Below are 19,588 nucleotides of genomic sequence, written 5' to 3'. Positions count from 1 at the left end.
AAAGCAACCTAGCCCACACTATATCATGCTATCCATAGCCATAAACCCAAGCAACCATACCAACCATAAACCATACCAAGCCAGCCAAAAAGCAACCTGACCCAAGTTGTATCATGCTAGCCATAGCCATAAAGCAACCTACCCCAAGCAACCATACCAACCATAAATCATACCACAAAGCAACCATAAACCATACCATACTGGCCCAAGCAACAATGCCAACCATAAACCGTACCACAAAGCAGCCATAAAGCAACCATAAACCATACCAAGACAGGCATAAAGCAACCTGGCCCAAGCTGTATCATGCTAGCCATAGCCATAAAGAAACCTGTCCCAAGATACTATACCAGCCACAAGTTGTATCATGCTAGCCATGGCCATAAAGAAACCTGGCCCAAGAAACTATACCAGCCATAAATCATACAGATAATTCCGACTCAGCAAACACTTCCAAGCACAGCAGCATGTGGCTCTATCACTTCTTCACATTTAGCAACATCTAAAGCCCAAACTGCACCTGATTTTTGACCTTCAGTCTCGCTGCCTCTGACTTCTGACTCAGCAAACACTTCAAGCACAACAGCATGTGGCTCTATCACTTCTTCAGATTTAGCAACATCTAAAGCCCAAACTGCACCTGATTTCTGACCTTCAGTCACTGCCTCTGACCCCTTTGCAGATTGCAAATAAAACTCTCTTTCCTTCTTCAATTTCTTAACTTCTTGCAACAAATCATCTTCATATGCACCATCTCATAGGGATGATAACATAACCTGGTAAATGATAACATAGCCTGGCAAATTATAACAAAACCTGGCCCAAGTTGTAACCAAAACTTGGCATACTCAGGATCCAACACTTGGTAGATAACCTGACCCAAGCTGTAAACCATACATAATAGCTTGCCATAGTAGGACAAAACCTAGCCCGAGCTATAACCAAATCTTGGCAAGAAAATGATAACATAACTTGGTAGATGATAACATAACCACAGCCATAAACTAGAAGATAACCTAGCATAACAGCAGACCATAATCAAAACCTCACAGACCATAACAGTACATAACCAAGTTATGCCATATTGAGACAAAAGCTGGTAGAACTTGCCATAACAAGACAAGAACCAAAGATGACGACTAGCACAACATTAAATGGTAGTAAATGACCTGGAAGCATCAGTAAATGGTAGCAAAACCTAGTAAAAATCCATGCACTCTCAGCTTGTAAAACCTGGCAAAACAATGTGCACTTTTTAGACTTGCAATATTTAGAACTTGATAGGAACACGACATAACTTGGCTAGCAAGAAGATTATGGCAGCAACCATACAGTCTGGAAACCATAACCAAAACATCATAGATCGTAATAGTACATAACCAGGTTATGCCATAACAAGACAAAACCTAGTAGATAACCTAGCCCAAAAATAGATAACCTGGCATGGTCAAAGAAGAACCAGGTAGATAACCAAGCGAACCATAATCAGAACTTGGCCCAAAAATAGATAACCTGGCATGGTCAAAGAAGAACCAAGATACAATACCACACGAAAAAAAGAGAGTTGCAACGACCATATCAATCCTATCCACCACAATAACTGCATCGGCAACCACCACAAGAAGCACAAATCCAAAAAGAGCATGTTTGTCATAAAGCCAAACAGTCCATCAACAAAACTTGGCCATAAATCATAAGCTTCCATCAACATTACCTACAATCAACCACCACAAATGCAACGTATGTGCAGATCATGAAGACCTAGGTAACCATAAACCATAATTTGCTAGCTCGACATGAGGAAACTTGCCATAAACAGGAACCTGGCTACACTTACCAAAACTGAAGCCACAAACCAATTGCCATTCATCCACCTAGAATCCTGCAAGTTAGAGACAACAATGTGTATAAGAAAGACAAAACCACAAGAAAGACCACCAGCAACAAAACAACCTGCTCTTACATAATGGTGTAGGTTCACGTCTCCTTGTCACTCATGACCTCCCATCATACAAGAAGTCAACCACAGCCTTTGCATGATATTGCTTGAAACACGGGTCTACACACATGGTTTTCTTACACTTACCACAACCCCAAATAGTGTGTGAAGTCTTACATCCCTCCACCTCCTTATGCTCTGACATGAGCTTCTTTCTTTTGGCAACACACACCACAAATACTTACTTGTTGAATCATGCAAGCTCATTGGAAAGTGTTCATTGTACACATCCTCAACCAGAGGCCTTTTGCACATAAATGGCCTAAATGAATTGTCAACCAACTGCTCATGCAAGTTGACCATAAATTCAAATCTAGAAGTATCAAGTTTACCATACAAATCCTTCCAAGTTATCTAGCAATTGGTAAAATGAAGTCCATAAGAGCCCAAAAGCATGCATGCCACCACTTCCACCCATGCATCGTGGTTTGCAAACTGTAACCATGACCAAGCACCATGTTATCAAATACATCACATCCAGCTTTGCATTCAGTGTATCTAATTGCCACATCTGGATAAGATACAAGCATCTTCTTACGATCTCCAACGATACATTTCACTTCACCTTTATGCATAACAAAACAATTAGAAGCAAAGAAAATCTCTTTATTATCCATCCAAGAGCACGCCACAAGACCTTGCTTTCTACGATATGCAAAACAAGAAGCACCACCATCTTGTTTACCCAATTACAACATATCTTTACCTAGGAAAAACTTCATGTTGCATACATAGTTGCCTGTACCACCTTGACCTTCATTTTGCAAATGCTCCAAGAGCTTTATAGAAGTGAAATACCTGCCAAAGAGCACATGATGCCTTTGCCTAGGCAAAAGTTTCACAAGATTTGCAACCACATGAAAAGATAACTCTTTACATGGCATCTTAACATAAACCTGAAGCGCAAAATTATACCTTGTGGATGAGCCACACAAATTCCATACTTGTATGCCAAACTTGTGAGGTTTTCTAAGAATATATACCCTGCATGGATTTTTATGGAATAATACGCTCATCAAAAATCACACATAGATGAAGGTTGTAATACTTTTGAAATGTGTAATTCAACATCTCTTCCAACTCAAGCACTTGCCATAAGTTATGCTCTCTACATCCTCTAGGTGCCCTTTTTGCATTATCCCTAAGATGCACAAACCTCATTATTTGCTGAAAAGAGGTATGACTCATCTTATCACTAAAGTTTGGAAAGTGTAATGAGCCTCTCATGTCATCCTTCAAATAGTGCTGCTTGCTAGGCACGTAGTGAAGTGCCATGCCTAAAGCCATTCCCATAAAACGTAAGAAAGAATGACGATCCAAAGGGACCCATCTTTGCATAGACTCATGCAAGCTCTTACACCTCTCTCTTTATAGATTGGCATACATGTTTGTCTCATTAATAATATGATCAATAAGGTCAAGTGGAAACAACATAAGAAACAAATGAAACTCGGAGAATTCACGAGGCACATGTCCCAAGTTTGGTCCTAACAACCCATTGAAAGCAAGGAGAGGCCAAAATGTCCTGGGAAGCTCTTCCTCCATCTTGTCACCACTCTTCCATTTTGGAGGAACAACATCAGCAAAGTCGCAATCAGCCTCAATGAAATCATCAAGCACTGGCCCTTTTGCCTCTAAGGCCTCATCATTGCCATACCCTACCCCTTCACCCTCAGTCATTATTATCTTCATCATCATCATCACTAGCCTCTTTGTATGGGCTAGTGGAGATGTTAGTTCTACCATCTACACGTGCATTTGCTTTATGTTTATGTGGTCATCCCACGTTTCTAGTAAATTTAACAGATGGATTTGGGCTTGTGTTTTTCTCATGCATGGAAGAACCCGTTGGTCTACCCCTCTTTCGAGATTTTGGTGGCCTCCCTCTCCCTCTACATGGTGGTGTGACTTCATCTAAATTTGGTGAATCCCTTTGCCTACATCCAACGTAATCGCTTCTTTGCCCAAAACCAAAGCTTTCGTGTGCATCATCCACACCCAAATTCAAAATTTCACAACCTCTAGCATAACTTGATTCCTCAAGACAATGAGCACAATCAACAACAATTGAATTGGGACACCGAGGAGAATCAAAGCGCATAGTGCTTCGCACGACATATGCAGCCAAGGTATCCCATGTAGCTGGGTATTGCTTTGGATCCCTTTGAATCAGCATGAAGATCTCTCGCCTCTTTGATTGAATTTCTCAATCACCCCATGTAAGAACACCTCTTCATGCATGGCACCAAAGTTTTCAAGAGCCCATGCATCTTTGATGGAACCTGCAGCAAAACGGACTCTTGGGCCGCCAAAAAATCATTATCCCGGCCAGCGCTATTGCATCCCACTTGCGTTGGTAGCCAACGTTGAGAATTCCGCTCCATGGTGTCGCAAAAAACAACACTGTGTATGGGTGTCTAGTCGAGCAGATCCAGTGGAAATTAGAAGGACAGCCCACGTTGCTCGTTAATTAGCCCCAATTGGGGCTTGATAGATTGCCCTTGGATCAGATTTAGATCCAAGGATCAAAATTCAGATTCAGATTTTCTTCTAGCTTCCTTGCATGGCAAGATCAAAGGGCCATCTATCCCAATCCAAATCATGGCAGCTTCATGATATTTTTATTGTAGTTAAAATTGTGCAATTAATTACATGCACTAGAAGGTGTGTGATGCTCTTGAAAAGAATTCCAAGTTTGTTCAAGTCATGAGACAATAGTGGAAATTGGTCTAGTGCCAAAATCAGTTACCAATTTATAGAATTGCTGAAGTTAGTCAGTTAACGGGACATGAAATTGTCTTGTTACCAATCTAGTGTTGAATTAAGTAGGCTCCCATGGAAAACATTGTGCATGAGCCAATGGTTGGGCAACTTTAATTCATAAGCCATCTCATTGGTTGGCTTAAGAATTTAAAAAGGACAATAGTATCTTTTTGCTAATTTATCATAATACTCTTGATGCCCCATAGGATGCTTGCCCGTAGTATGTCTTAGACGAGCCTTGAGAGACTTTAGCAAGACCCAGTCATTTTTCTTAAAGGCTAAGTCTCTTCTGTGCTTATTAGCATCATCCCTTTTTGCCTTTGTTGTGAGATGGATATAAACTCTTTAATCTTTGGAAAAGATTCTTGTAAGTCTTGTCTATATTCATCAACACAACGAAGATCTTCCCATGTACTTTAAGTAGTAAGGATTGTTGGATCTTCCATCTTGAACCTCGAACGGTGCTTTCTCCATAGAAGCATGTACAATGTTATTGTACGCATACTCTTTAGGTACTTCTCTCATTGAGAACGTTGATCTACTTCCATGACATAGGCTTTTAGTAGATCAAGAATCATTAGGTTAGTTATTTCACTTTGGTCATCCGTTTGTGGATATTGATAGGCCAAAAGAAAAATTTAATCTAATTCCTAGATTCTCAAAGAGAACCTTCCAGAATTTATTGGTCATTCTAGGATCTCTGTCCAACACTATGGATGTTGGCAAGCCATGATACTTGAAAATATGAGATCTGAAGAGGGTTGTCTGATGATGTGCCTTAATAGTCTTTTTGACAGACATAGAGTGTGTTTTCTTGTTGAGCCTATCAAATGAAACAATCCAAGTTTCTTCCCTTGGTCAAATTTTGACTTTTGGCATACCACGCATTTTGAAACATACTCTTGTATGTTTACTTTCATGGTAGGCCAACATAAATACATTTCTACTCCTCAAAGAGTAGATTATGGAATCCCTCTTTGCCCTGCATAAGGAGAAGCATGGGATTCATACATGACTTTCTTATTGTATGGGTGAGTAACACATAGCCTATTACCATTTAGAAGGTAACCATCCTCCAAGGTGAATGGTTCTTCTTTCTTCCGTGATGCAAAGGCTATAATCACATACTTAAAGTCTCGGTCAGTAGCATACTCATCTACAATAAAAGTTAGATCATTGTGAGTTGCTATTGACACCACATTTGTCCTTGGCCATCATGAAAGTGCATCGGCCACTTGATTGTGCTTGCCAGCAATGTAAGAAATATGAAATTTAAATTGTGAAATAAAATTTTCCCACCTCATTGTGAGTTGCTATTGACACCACATTTGTCCTTGGCCATCATGAAAGTGCATCGGCCACTTGATTGTGCTTGCCAGCAATGTAAGAAATATGAAATTTAAATTGCGAAATAAAATTTTCCCACCTCATTTGTTTGTTGGAGACCCAAAGAGGCTAAGAAGAAAGAGCGTGGTTCCACTACAAATGCAGCTATTGTTGAGTCTTCTGTGAAAGGAGACTGTGATGCTGATGTTGATGCATTGTGGGCTTTTAGTGCAGAGTGTACCTATTATCCTGATTTCCATGATGCGTGCATGTCAGTTGTTGCAGATTCACATGTGTGGTATTTTGACAGTGGTGCTACAAAGCACATTACCTCACATTGTGATTTGTTCACCTCTCTCAAGTTTGTCCCTCATGGGAAGTCAATCACTTGTGCCAACGATCCCTCTTATCCAGTTCAAGGAGTTGGAAAGATTGTGCTTACTGCTGCAAATGACAGTTCTTTCACACTTGTTGATGCACTTTATGTACCTGGGATCAAGAAGAATCTTTTGTCTATATCTGCACTTGCTAGACTTGGTCTTGTAGTCAAATTTGTGGATGAAAAATGTATGGTTCATGATCTCAATCTTGGTGATGAAATTGTTGCATCTGTCATTTTATGCCGTGGGCTTTATAAGCTCACTTTGTATGACAAGTTTGGGCAGAATTTTGCAAATGTAATTGTGGATTCAAAGGCTATTTCAGATCAAAACTTTGGCATGCACGTTTTGGTCATCTAAATTTTGCCAGTTTGCTGTGTTTGCAAAAATCTCATAGGGTTGCTTCTTTGCCGCCTCTTGAAGCACCTGTCATACATGTTAGTGAAGGCTGTATTTTGGGTAAGATGCAGCGTTCTAAGTTTCATGTTACCATATACATGTGGTAGTGATGTGTGTGAACACACTAGGACCGCCGAGGCATTTTTTCCCTCTTTAGGAGGTTTTTCCCCCCGTGCATTGTATATACGCCCATCACTCTAGGGCTATCTATCTTTCCATTGCACACTAAGTAATACACTCTCAGTTGTGTGCCTTGAGCTTCGCTTCTCCAAGCTGTGTGCGTTTCTCTGCAACCCTAATTCCAACATGAAGCACATAAAAACTTCGGACTTCACTTTAAGCGGAAATACCCATGCATGCCTGGAGTAATCATCAATGAAAGTCATGAACTAAAGGTAATTTCCCAAGGATGGAGTTTGCATGGGTCCACAAACATCACTATGCACAAGCTGCAACCTGTATGTGGCTCTAACTGAACCATCCTTTGGAAACTTTGAACATTGCATCTTAACCAAAATACAGCCTTCACAAACATGTTTGACAGGTGCTTCAAGAGGCGGCAAAGAAGCAACCATATCATATTTTTGCAAATGTAGCAAACTGGCAAAATTCAGATGCCCAAAACGTGCATGCCATAGTTTTGCATCTGAAATAGCCCTTGAATCTGCAACTGCATTTGCAAAATTTTATCCATACTTGTCATAAAAACTGAGCTTATATAGCCCACGGCACAAAAGCCTAGATGCAACAATTTCATCACCAAAACTGAGATCATGAATTGTACATCCTTCATCCACAAATTTGACTAGTCCAAGTCTAGCAAGTACGGATACAGACAAAAGATTCTTCTTGATCCCAGGTACATAAAGTGCATCAGCAAGTGTGAAGGAACTACCATTTGCAGCAGTAAGCACAATCTTTCCAACCCCCTGAACTGGATAAGAGGCATTGTTGGCACAAGTGGCTGAATTCCCATGAGGGACAGACTCAAGAGAGGTGAACAATTCACGATGTGAGGTAATGTGCTTTGTAGCACCATAGTCGAAATACCACACATGTGAATCTGCAACAACTGACATGCATGCATCATGGACAACAAGATTGTAAGTGCACTCTGCACTAAAAGCCCATTTTGCATCAACATCAGCATCACAGTCTCCTTTCACAGAAGACTCTACAATGGCTGCATTTGTAGTGGAATTAGCATTTGCAGTGGAACCACCCTCTTTCTTCTTAGCCTCTTTGGCCTTCAACTTAGGACATTGCTTGATCAAGTGATCATTAGCTTTACAACAATGGAAACGCATCTTCTTTTTGCCCTTATCACTAGAATTTCCAGACAAATTGCTGCCAGCAAAAGCATTAGGAATAGAAGTTTTGCCACTTGCAGCAGAACCATAAGAAGTGGCTGCATTGTTGTTACCACCCTTTCTTTGAGAATCAATAAAAGCATGTCCACTGCACGCTACCTAGTCCTGTTTTTTTTGGAAAGTGACTCTTGCAACAGCAATGTGCATAATGCATCAAACTTGACAACTTCAGGATTTCCTTGGGTCATAAATCTCCAAGTACTAGCAAAAGTCTGGTAAGGCATCAAGGACAGTCTGCACAAGGGAACTGTCTAAAATGACTTCACCTACAAAAATAAGTTGCTCATTGATATCCTTGACACCAGCAAGGAAAGTGTCCATATCATCTTCCTCATGCATAATCTTTGATTCCAGCTCTTTACGCAGCAAATCAATTTTAGTCTCATTGCGGCTTGCATAAAGACCTGCTATAATATCCCAAGCTTGTTTTGCAGATTTCACTGAACGAATGTGAGGAGTAATGGTGTGCTTCACAAACAACGCAATCAATGCATGATCCTGTGCATCCTTCACATCCCAACGAGCTTGAGGCAAAACAACTCTAATAGCAGCAAGACCTGCAACATCCTCAACATCGCCTACATCCTCAGAACCAGGACGTACATCAATGCCCTGCACAATATTCCATACAGCTTTTGACACAACAACATATTGCTTCATGTAAGCCCACATAGGGTAATTTTCCCCATCCAATCTATCCTCAGCAACAAACATCTTGAACACATATGTGTTGTTGTCAACCATGGAAAAATGCATACACCTAATGTGAAAACTAACCAAAATGAGGAGAAACTGTGTGAGACCAGCACGTGCTATATAGCACAACCTGTAGTAGACTGTATGGGACCTGTTATGAAGTATTTGGCACGAATAGAAATTCTGCACAGAATGACAAAATTACCTGGACAAACCTGGGTGTAGTGGAAACGGAGGCCGAAATGAGCCCGAATCAGAAATCTAAGCAGATTAAGCTCTATGAGCCTTCCCAAAAAATTTGTCGTCCTGTGAATGCTCGCCAAAGCTCACAAAAGTTGGAGAAAGTGAGCAGCGTGTGCTGGAGCTGCTGACGACTAAGCCCGGGAGGGACACAACCTGCTCTAATACCAATTGTTGGAATTAGGGTTGCAGAGAAACGCACACAGCTTGGAGAAGACAAAGGAAGCTCAAGGCACACAATTGAAAGTGTATTACTTATTGTGAAATGGAACGATAAATAGCCCTAGAGTGATGGGCGTATATACAATGCACGGGGGAAAAAACCTCCTAAAGAGGGAAAAAATGCCTCGGCGGTCCTAGTGTGTTCACACACATCACTACCACATGTATATGGTAACACTTTAAACAATTTCTGGCTATGGCTGAAAATGTCTCGAAATGTACTATGGGCACCCTCCGTTCCGATCGAGGGGGGGGTATATGTCTCATGAATTTAATGCATTTCTGGCTAGTCATGGGATAAAACACGAATGTACAATGCCTTATATGCCTCAGAAAAATGGTGTGGCTAAGAGGAAAAACAAGTCACTTACGAAAATGGCACGATGTATGGTCAAAAGTCCTACTCATGGGATAAAACACCAATGTACAGTGCCTTATATGCCTCAGCAAAATGGTGTTGTTGAGAGGAAAAATAGGTCACTTATGAAAATGGCACGATGTATAATCAAAAGTCAAGCTTTGCCACATTCTTTTTTACTTGAGGCCATCATGTGTGCCACTTATGTACTAAATAGGTGCCCTATAAAAGATTTGCAGTCAATTACTCTATATGAAGCATGGCATGATAGAAAGCCTTCTATTGAGCACATGCGTGTTTTTGGATGTTTGGCATATGCTTTGGTTCCAAAAACACAGCGCAGAAAATTGGATGATAAAGCTGTCAAATGTATTTTTGTTGGTTATAGTGCTGAAAGCAAAGGTCACAGGTTGTATCATCCACAAACAAAGCATACTTTGGTTTCACGGGATGTGTTTGTGGAAGATTATGTTCAGCCCTTGCTGTCTTGTAATAGAGACAATAATGTAAGCTCACAAGACAATTATGACACTTTGTTGCCTCTTTTCAATGGTGGAAGTTCAAATGTAAATTCCAATGAGACAAATGTATAGCCTATGGGGGTTTCTGAAAATGTTACAAATCAGCCTATTATACCGATGCAAATGTACATGATGTAGTTGATGAGTAAAGGGCTGAAAATGAGCAGGCTAGAGGTATGCCAAAATGGCTGGTGCATACATTGCATGACAGTAAACTGGATGCACCTTTGTCTAGTTCGTACTTGTTCAGGTTCTCGCCATGCATCTTATGCATCAGATTATTATGCTTTGGCTGTGTCTAGCTTACATGATGTTGAGAAACCATTGTCTTTTGATGAAGCACAAAATTCCAAAAATTGGATGGCTGCCATGCAATTAGAATATGATGCACTTATAAAAAATGACACGTGGACTTTATGTGATTTGCCTCCTGGAAAACAAGCCATTGGTATGAAGTGGGTTTACAAGTTGAAACGCAAGCCGGATGGTGAGATTGATCACTATAAGGCTCGACTTGTTGCAAAGGGTTATGCATAGCCAAAAGGCATAGATTTTGAAGAGACTTTTGCTCCCACTTATTGTATGACTACTGTGCGTTTTCTACGTGCATTGGCAGTTCATTTTGGTTGGGATGTACATCAATTAGACATTGTACTTCTTTCTTGTATGGTGACATATTTGAGGAAGTTTATGTAACGTAGCCTCGCGGTTTTGTCAAGAAAGGACAAGAGGATAAGGTGTGCAAATGTAACAAAGCTTTGTATGGGTTGAAGCAATCTCCTCGTGCTTGGTATGAGAAGGCTGACACTCATTTGGTCAAACGAGGCTTTCGTAACAGTCCAATAGAAAGCACATTGTATGTAAAGCGTGAGGGTGACGTACTTCTCATTGTGGTTCTATATGTGGATGATTTGTTGATCACTGGACCAAATGAGAGACATATTGCTGAATTTTAATCTAATTTGAATGCTACTTTCAAGATGAAATATTTGGGACTGTTGCATCATTACTTGAGTATACAGTTTAAGCAGTGTGATGGTGGTATTGCCTTGTGTTAGAAAAGTTACATAGAGACATTGCTATGTAAGTTTGGACTTGAGGATTGCAAACCTATTGCCACTCCCATGGAAACGGTTTTTAAATTGAGTCTTCATGACGCTCGTGATCCTACAAATGTCACTCTTTACCATACTACTATTGGATGCCTCATTTATGTATGCACCACAAGGCCGGATATTCGGTTTGCAGTCTCAAAGGTTAGCAAATTTATGCATAGCCCAGGGTCTAAGCATTAGCAGGCTATCAAGAGAATTTTTCGCTACTTGAGTGGCACTTTACATCTTGGCTTGTTTTATCCGAAGGGGGGATCATTGCCGCCAGACTTACATGCTTTTTTGGACTCAGATTGGGTTGGTTGTTTTGACACGCGAGTGTCCACAAGTGGTTTTCATGCTTCGTAGTTCATGTATATCATGGTTGAGCAAGAAGCAACCTACTGTGGCCACTTCTAGTTGTGAGGCTGAGTATAGGGCAGTCTTCACAGCTACAATTGAGTGTGTATGGCTCAGATGCCTTATGGCTGATTTGGGTGTTGGACAGGACACTGCCAACACTATCTACACTGACAGTCAAAGCGCACTGGCAATTGCAAGGAACCTAGTTTTTCATGTTGGCACAAAGTACATTGAGGTGCATTACCACTATGTCAGAGAGAGGCTCTCAGTAGAAGAGATCAGCTTGGCTTATGTGCCAACACAGGATAACCTTGCAGATTTTTTCACAAAGACATTGTCTAGTGAGAAGTTCGAAGCTTTTGGCAAAGATTTGGGCTTACTCCCCTTTGTGGACTGATCATGTCCTCAGGGCATGGCATTTCCCTTTACTCATGTGCCAGCTCTTGTTCACCGCATCACTCCAGGGGGGATTTGTTACCATATACATGTGGTATTTGATGTATGTGAACACACTTCGGATCGTCGGGCCATTTTTTCCCTCACTAGGAGGTTTTTCCCCCCGTGCATTGTATATACACCCATCATTTTAGGGCTATACATATTTCCATTGTTGCACACTAAGTAAAACACTCTCTATTGTGTGCCTTGAGCTTCCTTCATCTTCTCCAAGCTATGTGTGTTTCCTTGCAACCCTAATTCCAACAGCTACTCTTCTTAATTTTTGAAAATTATCTCTCAAGCAGCCACACCCATGGTTAAGAGACTGTTGATTGCAAAGAGTAGTGGAGAGGGTCTAACAGTGCTTGGTCGATTATGGTTCCTATTGAGCTTGCTAGTAGCTCAATAATAGTTCAGCCAAAGGCAAGCCCCAAAAGACTCCATTATTAAGTCTATAGTTCCCAAGGGAGTATTTTGAACTTAGTTCATTCCAACTGGGATAATAAATCCTTGTCCCACTTACCCTCTTGCAATGAACAACTCCAACCTTTCATGGACAACTTAAGGACCTCTTTCATTAAGCAAGAAAAGAGAAACCAATAGCTCTGATACCAATGTAATGGAATATGGCTAATAACATGGATTATAGTGGGATTAAAGTAACAATAGTGAGCATTTCCTTAAGAGGATTCTTATTGAACATAAGGAGAGTACTTGGTTGAAGGTAGCAAAATAAACATTATACCTAGTTAGCTTGGCATGAAAAATACTTGCAAAAGTGAGAGAATTAGAGAAATTGACAACAATGAGGACCACATTTACTTGGAGCCAGTCCCCCCTCCAAAAGGCTTTTGTATTATAGATTCTCCCTTGAAGAGAGATTTGGTATAATGCATGCTTTGTGTTCCTTGAGACCTTGTTGATGCCATGAAGATGGTAAGCTTCATGCACTAATATTATGCGCGTAATTAACTTGCAAAAACATTAAATTGTCCCGGCCTCAATCCCAAGGCCTCAAACACCTTCAAAGGTGGAGAGAGCTAGCAGGGAGTGAGAAAGGTGAAGAGAAGAAGATGTATCTCTACGAGAAAGAAGTAGTCTCCTCACATATAATTACTCTTAGAGCATAGCTTAGCATAGTGATAATGAAGATGGAGAAATTGATAAGCATTGCTTTAAGCATAACTCTTGGTTGAATTTGCATTCCATAGCCAAGTGGTGTTGGTGTAGGATCTCTCTCCACTTATCAAGCTTGGAGAAGGAGATGACTTATGTGCACAACACACAATGCGGAGTGTGTGTGTGGCTTGTGGAGTATACGAGAGAGAGAGAGAGAGAGAGAGAGAGAGAGAGAGAGAGAGAGAGAGAGAGAGAGAGAGAGAGGATTCAATTTTGCTACTTTACTCTTGCTACAAACCTATTGGCTCAAGCCTTGGGCTAGCGAATGAATGGCTCTAGTCATAACAAGCAAGGGGTGTAGCATTTGGGGACAAGTGTCCTCCTTTCCCCTTTTGAGAGAAAAGATTTGAATTATTCAATTGTAGCATTTGGACAAGTGTCCTCCTTTCCTCCTTTGAGAGATCTAAATTCTCATTGGACCTTCCTATAGGTCATCCAACAAGATTCATGCACATTATGAGGGCAATATTGCTAGGGGCATGACGTGTGGCCTTAATGCCTCTTGAGTCTTGGGCTTGCCTTCAGTGTGTGTTGAGTGTTCTCTCTCATGCCCCTACCTTTAGGGCTCATCTTAACTTTAACACCTCAAGCACCTTGGTCAGCAAGCATGACAAGCACCTCAAGCACCTTAATCATGAAGCACCGCAAGCACCTTAGTCATCAAGCACGACAGGCACCTTAGTCATTAAGCATTTCGATGGATGGAGATTCCTATATGGCCCACCACTTTTTGGAGCCATGCTTATTAGTGGCTAAACATTGAGGAATCCAAAGCATCAAAAAGTTTGTAAGTCCTTACCATTTGCAAGCAGTTTCGAGCGGTGGAGTGAGTGCTTCTCTTAATTTGGTAAAGTACCAATCATATTTTTGATCAATAATGAAGTCAGTTGTGTTGTTTTTGGATGTTCTTGTAGCTTCTTTATGCAACTATTGCTCAACAACAATCGCTTGTGCATGTGCTTGATTGCTTGCTTCTACAACTGTCATAAAATCTAATATCTAACTTTACCAAATGATTTTCTCATATTAAACTGATCATTTTATATGGAAAGATAAAAGGGAAACAAGAGTTAGGATATAGATATGTGCTTCTAGACCTATCTCAGTAGGGGAACAAAAGAAGAGATGGTTGCATCTCAATAGGGGTCCAAAAGGAGATGGTCTACCAAATAGCAATGTGCAATAAGTGCTTCTAGACTTATCTCAGCAGGGGACCAAGAGGAGAGATGGTCACATCTCAATAGGGGCCAAAAGGATATAGTCTATTAGAGAGAAATGTGCATCTAATGGAGCTTAAAAGACCTTTGGAGCCCCTTGTGCCTTCAAAATTTCTTAAAGCTCAAGGCATCCATGGCCCCCCTTATCACATCCCCTTTGGAAACTATGGGGGGTTTTCTACCCTCAACAAGGCTGCCCTAGCTTCCCCCATGCCTCACATTACCCATGACATCATGCCATGCCTATTTCCTTATCATGGCCATTGCACTACTTAGTATGGTATGTGTTCCACTAGTTCTTGAAGATGTGTATGAGTACCTCCGAATACACTTTTGTGAATCAATAGTGTTCAGATGTTTAGCTGTTTTGCAGTGAATGTTGGCATTTCAAAAAGATGTTGATGATACTGGGGTGTAATGATCATCTTGTAGTTTGAAGTGCGAGACGGTGGAAAGTATACATATACTATCATTTTTGCATTGCGACTTATGAAAGCATTGCGTGTTACTTGTAAAAAGGATGTATGTTATTTGAAAGCATTGTGTGTTACTTATGAAAGCATACCTAGCTCGATGTAGGTAAGGCCATGCCAAAGTTTGGGGTGGGGGTCCTTTAACCCAATTGCACTTAGCTAGATATCTAGTACATCTCGAGCAAGAGCTCATGATGAAGAACAATAAAAAGAAAAAGTGAACAGACTCCATGGCGAGAGGGATCCAATGTGGATAAATAAATGTCAATGCAAGTTTTGCTCCGTCTTTCATCATATCACAAAGTTCACTAGATATGTATGCGGATTTCTTTTTCTCTAAGCAAGTTTATGGAAGTACTCATGAACCAGGATGGGAATTTTCTTGTGCAGACATCCCATTTGTCTATTGACTGGGTTCGAAGCCTAGGTTGGTACTTATTGATCTTGAGCTTTGCAAGGAAGTATAAGTATGGTCACTATCCAAAGCCTGCCCTGGTGCTTCAACTGGAGGACTTGATTGCCACGGGGATCATGACTCTTGAAGGAGAGAAGTGGCTACAACATAGAAGGATAGTGAGTCTAGAATTTTTCTTAGAAAAGTTGAAGGTAGACCATTCTTCTAATTTGTTTATGCCCTGGTCTTTGCTATGGAGCAATTGATAGGCAATGTTTAGGTTGTAAATAATTGATGAAGAGCAATTTTTGATATGGAATGGTTCCAACAATTGCAAGCTTGAATAGACCATGTTAGAGAAATGGAGAGAGATGTCTGAAAGCTCATCTTTGTGCAAGGAAATTAATGTATGCAAAGAGTTTAGGGCTTTGACAACAAGCATCATTGCCCATATTGCATTTGGTAGTAGCTACGTTGAAGGAAAGCAAGTTTTCTTACTACAACACGAACAATAGGCTCTTTTTCCAAAGTTTGGGAGTTTACCTTACGTTCCAGGATGTTGGTTTACATGCTGCTCCTTTACAATCATCCTTACTATTTTGGATGAAGTTTCAGATGACCTTCTCGATTGGTGCAATGGGGCTAGTATGTGTTAGTATGCTTATCTCTTGGTGTTTGCTTCCTGCATTTTGGATTATGATAACATCGTGGGCTTTTGTGAGAGAAGAGAAACATACCTAGCTAAGTGTGGTTGTGGACGTGGGATTGCTGGCCTATGGCGGTTGCCAAAGGCATTGCTTTCTCTGCACATGGAGTGCACATGAAAGTTTTAAACTTTTGTGTGTGGTGATATGGTGTGCATTGAATGCTGATGTAGTGGATACGGTGTGTCTTGAATGTATGACATGCGTTAAATGCATTGCAAGGCCATGTTGTACCATAGCTAATTTTTTGCCATAGACCTTCAAGAGATAATCTTAAATATGTTCCTTACTTTCTTCCAGAGTGTGATTGCTGCCCATAATTAGAATATTAACGTTATATGATTTTTGAAGCTTCTCTTCAAGTTCCTACCCACAACAACCAACCGTTATTGATGGAGGCTAAGAAAACAAATCTCATCAATTTTGGAGTAGATTATCAAAAGGCGACCAAGCCTTGCCAATGAGAATGAAATTGATGTCTTTGGAAGTGACTTGTTGGGATTGATGTTGTCTGCTCTTAAAGAAAGGAAACCAAAAGAATTTAATCACAATGAGTTTGCAAGAAATAATTGATGAATGCAAGACCTTTTTCTTCGCGGGCCATGAGATGACCTCATTGTTGCTCACATGGGCAGTCATGCTTCTTGCCATCCATCCTGAGTGGCAAGATTGGGCTCGGGAAAAAGCTTTATCCCAGTTGGCAGTGGTCATCCAAATGCAAATTCCTTGAATTAATTAAAGCTTGTAAGTCCTAAATTAGTGTTCCTACTAGTAATTAACATGCACTTTTGGACTGGGGGTTATGCTCTTTTCGCCAGATAGGGATGATTATGCAAGAAGTGTTGCGATTGTACCGTCCTACCATTGGCCTTTCTAGAGAAGCCAACAAGGATGTCAAGCTTGGTGGTATCTCAATTCGTGGTGGTACTTCTATATTTTTCCCCATCTGGTCTTGCATGTTGATTCCAAATTGTGGGGTGAAGAACACTGCAAGGTATGTTGCTACAACTCTCTCTCTCTCTCTCTCTCTCTCTCTCTCTCTCTCTCTCTCTCTCTCTCTCTCTCTCTCTCTCTCTCTCTCTCTCTCTCTCTCTCTCTCAGGCAGTGCTGCCCTTAGTAAGTTAGTGAAGACCTTGTTACTCGGTGAGCCCAAGGCTCTTTCACCAGTATCTGAAAGCAGAAGCCACCACGTGGCAATACATTTAAATTTTAAAAAAACATCACTGCAATGAAAACTGCACGTGAAAAGCACCAAGTGAATAAAATAAAAAAAGTAGTTTGCATTGCTCGATTGCTTTCAGAAGCACTTTGATTTTCTTCACAAGTAGCTCGGAGCTTTGTCTATAGGTTTGTCTCTAGCCACTCTTTGAGAGAGAGAGAGAGAGAGAGAGAGAGAGAGTAGGATATGACGACAGTACGTAGGCGATGATGGCTTTAATGGAAATCAACCTACTACCTTCTCATCCTCTGATCTATGGTGCTCGAAGTGGCAATTCCCATCTATGGTGTTGGATCAACTCCCATCTATGGTGTTGGAGGTGGCATCTATGGTACTGGCACCTTATACCTGTTCACATGAAAGCGAAGAGCCATGAAGAAAAGCCTCCCTCATCGACATGACGAGAGCATTCTTCAGCAACATAGAGTCTATAAGCCAAGCTCCTCCCTATTCATTCGAGCAGTACAAGGTCGACAATGTCACTGTTTGCCCCATCGACATATTGGAATCGGCCTTCTTTTGTAGTGAAGCGTCAATACCTAATTATAAGCCTACCTGCGCCTTCCCCACGTAGCGATCATAGCAGCTTTATGTGCAACAAGACCCAGTGGCCAACTGAACAGTATGTTCAGCTTCAACTACCTTACTCAGCTCGTTTCTGTAGGCGCAACTAGTTATGGCCAGCATTATGCCACTCCAAGTATAGCTCATGCAGATTCAACAATTCTGTGCCCTTAGCCATCCTTCAATGTTCATGGAAATGATATGCAACATGTCCCCATGCCTAATTCTCAAGATTCACACCAATTTTTTTCCACGCAGTTTGCCCGTGCAGCAGCAAGCCGGGCAGAACCGGAAAGGAGTACCGGAGACCTTTCAAACCCTACTTATATTTCATAGATCATCAAGCTGGAAGGTACTTCGGATGCTTGCTGATGTGAAGAGCACTCTCAAAGATCAAATATTTCTTGCGGTCAACCCATGGCAAAGGTCTGTTCTAGTGCTATTGAAACATAAGATATCAGATTTCAATCAATGATCAATTGGCCTAATCTAGAGTCGAATCACCAAAACTCATTGTCTTCGCAGGCTCGTTCAACACATTTTTCTATTGATGCTAAGAGATTGTTGGCAATGCAGACGGCAGAAGTTCCTATCCTAATCGAGCCTGAAGAAAATGTCAATGTTGTTGTCGTTGGATCCTATAGAAATGTTGAAGGAGTTGTAGCATTCAGGCATTCTGCTGTTGCACTTCTATTGAATGATCACAACTCCCCCTTCACTGTTGTATGTCAAGGTGATGCTCGTGCAGCGAGAAGGGTAGTGGATAGAGGCGACTGTCATGTTGTTCTCGTCTATGGATGAGAAGCCCACCACCTTGTAAGACAAGGGACCAGTGTGGAGGCATACATGATGATGACCCCTTGCTCCATCACCACTGCGAATTTGCCATAGGAGACCTCGTTGAAGGAAACATTGCCGTTCTCTTGAAGGTTGTATTTGTTCTCCAGCCAAAAGCCAATCAAGCAGAGTGTTGGTCCCACAGTACAAGGAGGTCACCTTCTACCACCCTAACACACATACATGGAAAAATTAAATACAAGGAGATTTCTAGTCGGGGGCTTGAGGGAAAGGCCTCACTAATCTTTGCAGTGCTTTGGCCGTATGTCAAAGCCCCTTGAATGCATATGGCACTGCCTTGGTTGACATGTATGTCTGAAATGTCGTCTTTTGACATACATTGACTGTGGTATATGCCCAACAAGCACTGGGCCACGAAGCTCTGGCTCATTGGTTTTAGGATGCAAAGCGAGGGCACTTCTCACACTACGTAGGAGTCCAATACGTTTATGATGTAGAACATAACGTTAGCTCTACTTCTCTTTAAGTTTAATCTATATCCTGCATCTTTTCTATTTGTCTTAACGTGTGTTTTGTGTCTGATAGGGAGGACATCTATTCACAACAGTGGACGTTTCAATTGCACAAGCGCGACTTCAACTCAGCGACACGACAAGGTTCGTTATCTATATCCAGCACCCCATGACTGTGTGTTTGCTTGGCGCAACACATAAACGCTACGGGGCAGGGCACAACTTTCGTTTCTTATAATTTTTGGAGGGACCACAGTGCCAACTCTCCATCATACTTTTGTATGGCACCTGTGCATGACGTGCACTGTATACTTTGCAGTGTCAATCCGTGACATTTCATTGCAAGATGATATTTTTAACTA

General features: G+C 41.2%; 1 pseudogene; it reads left to right on the top strand.

Moving 5' to 3' along the window:
• The first annotated feature begins 14,818 nt into the window (after positions 1–14,818).
• LOC147449602 (cytochrome P450 734A6-like) lies at positions 14,819–18,717 on the top strand (annotated as a pseudogene).
• The last annotated feature ends 871 nt before the right edge of the window (positions 18,718–19,588 follow it).

This window comes from Adiantum capillus-veneris, chromosome 10, assembly GCF_014529385.1.
Source record: "Adiantum capillus-veneris isolate H3 chromosome 10, ASM1452938v2, whole genome shotgun sequence".
In the NCBI taxonomy this organism is placed as follows: domain Eukaryota; kingdom Viridiplantae; phylum Streptophyta; class Polypodiopsida; order Polypodiales; family Pteridaceae; genus Adiantum; species Adiantum capillus-veneris.
This window is presented reverse-complemented; position numbering and strand designations above follow the sequence as displayed.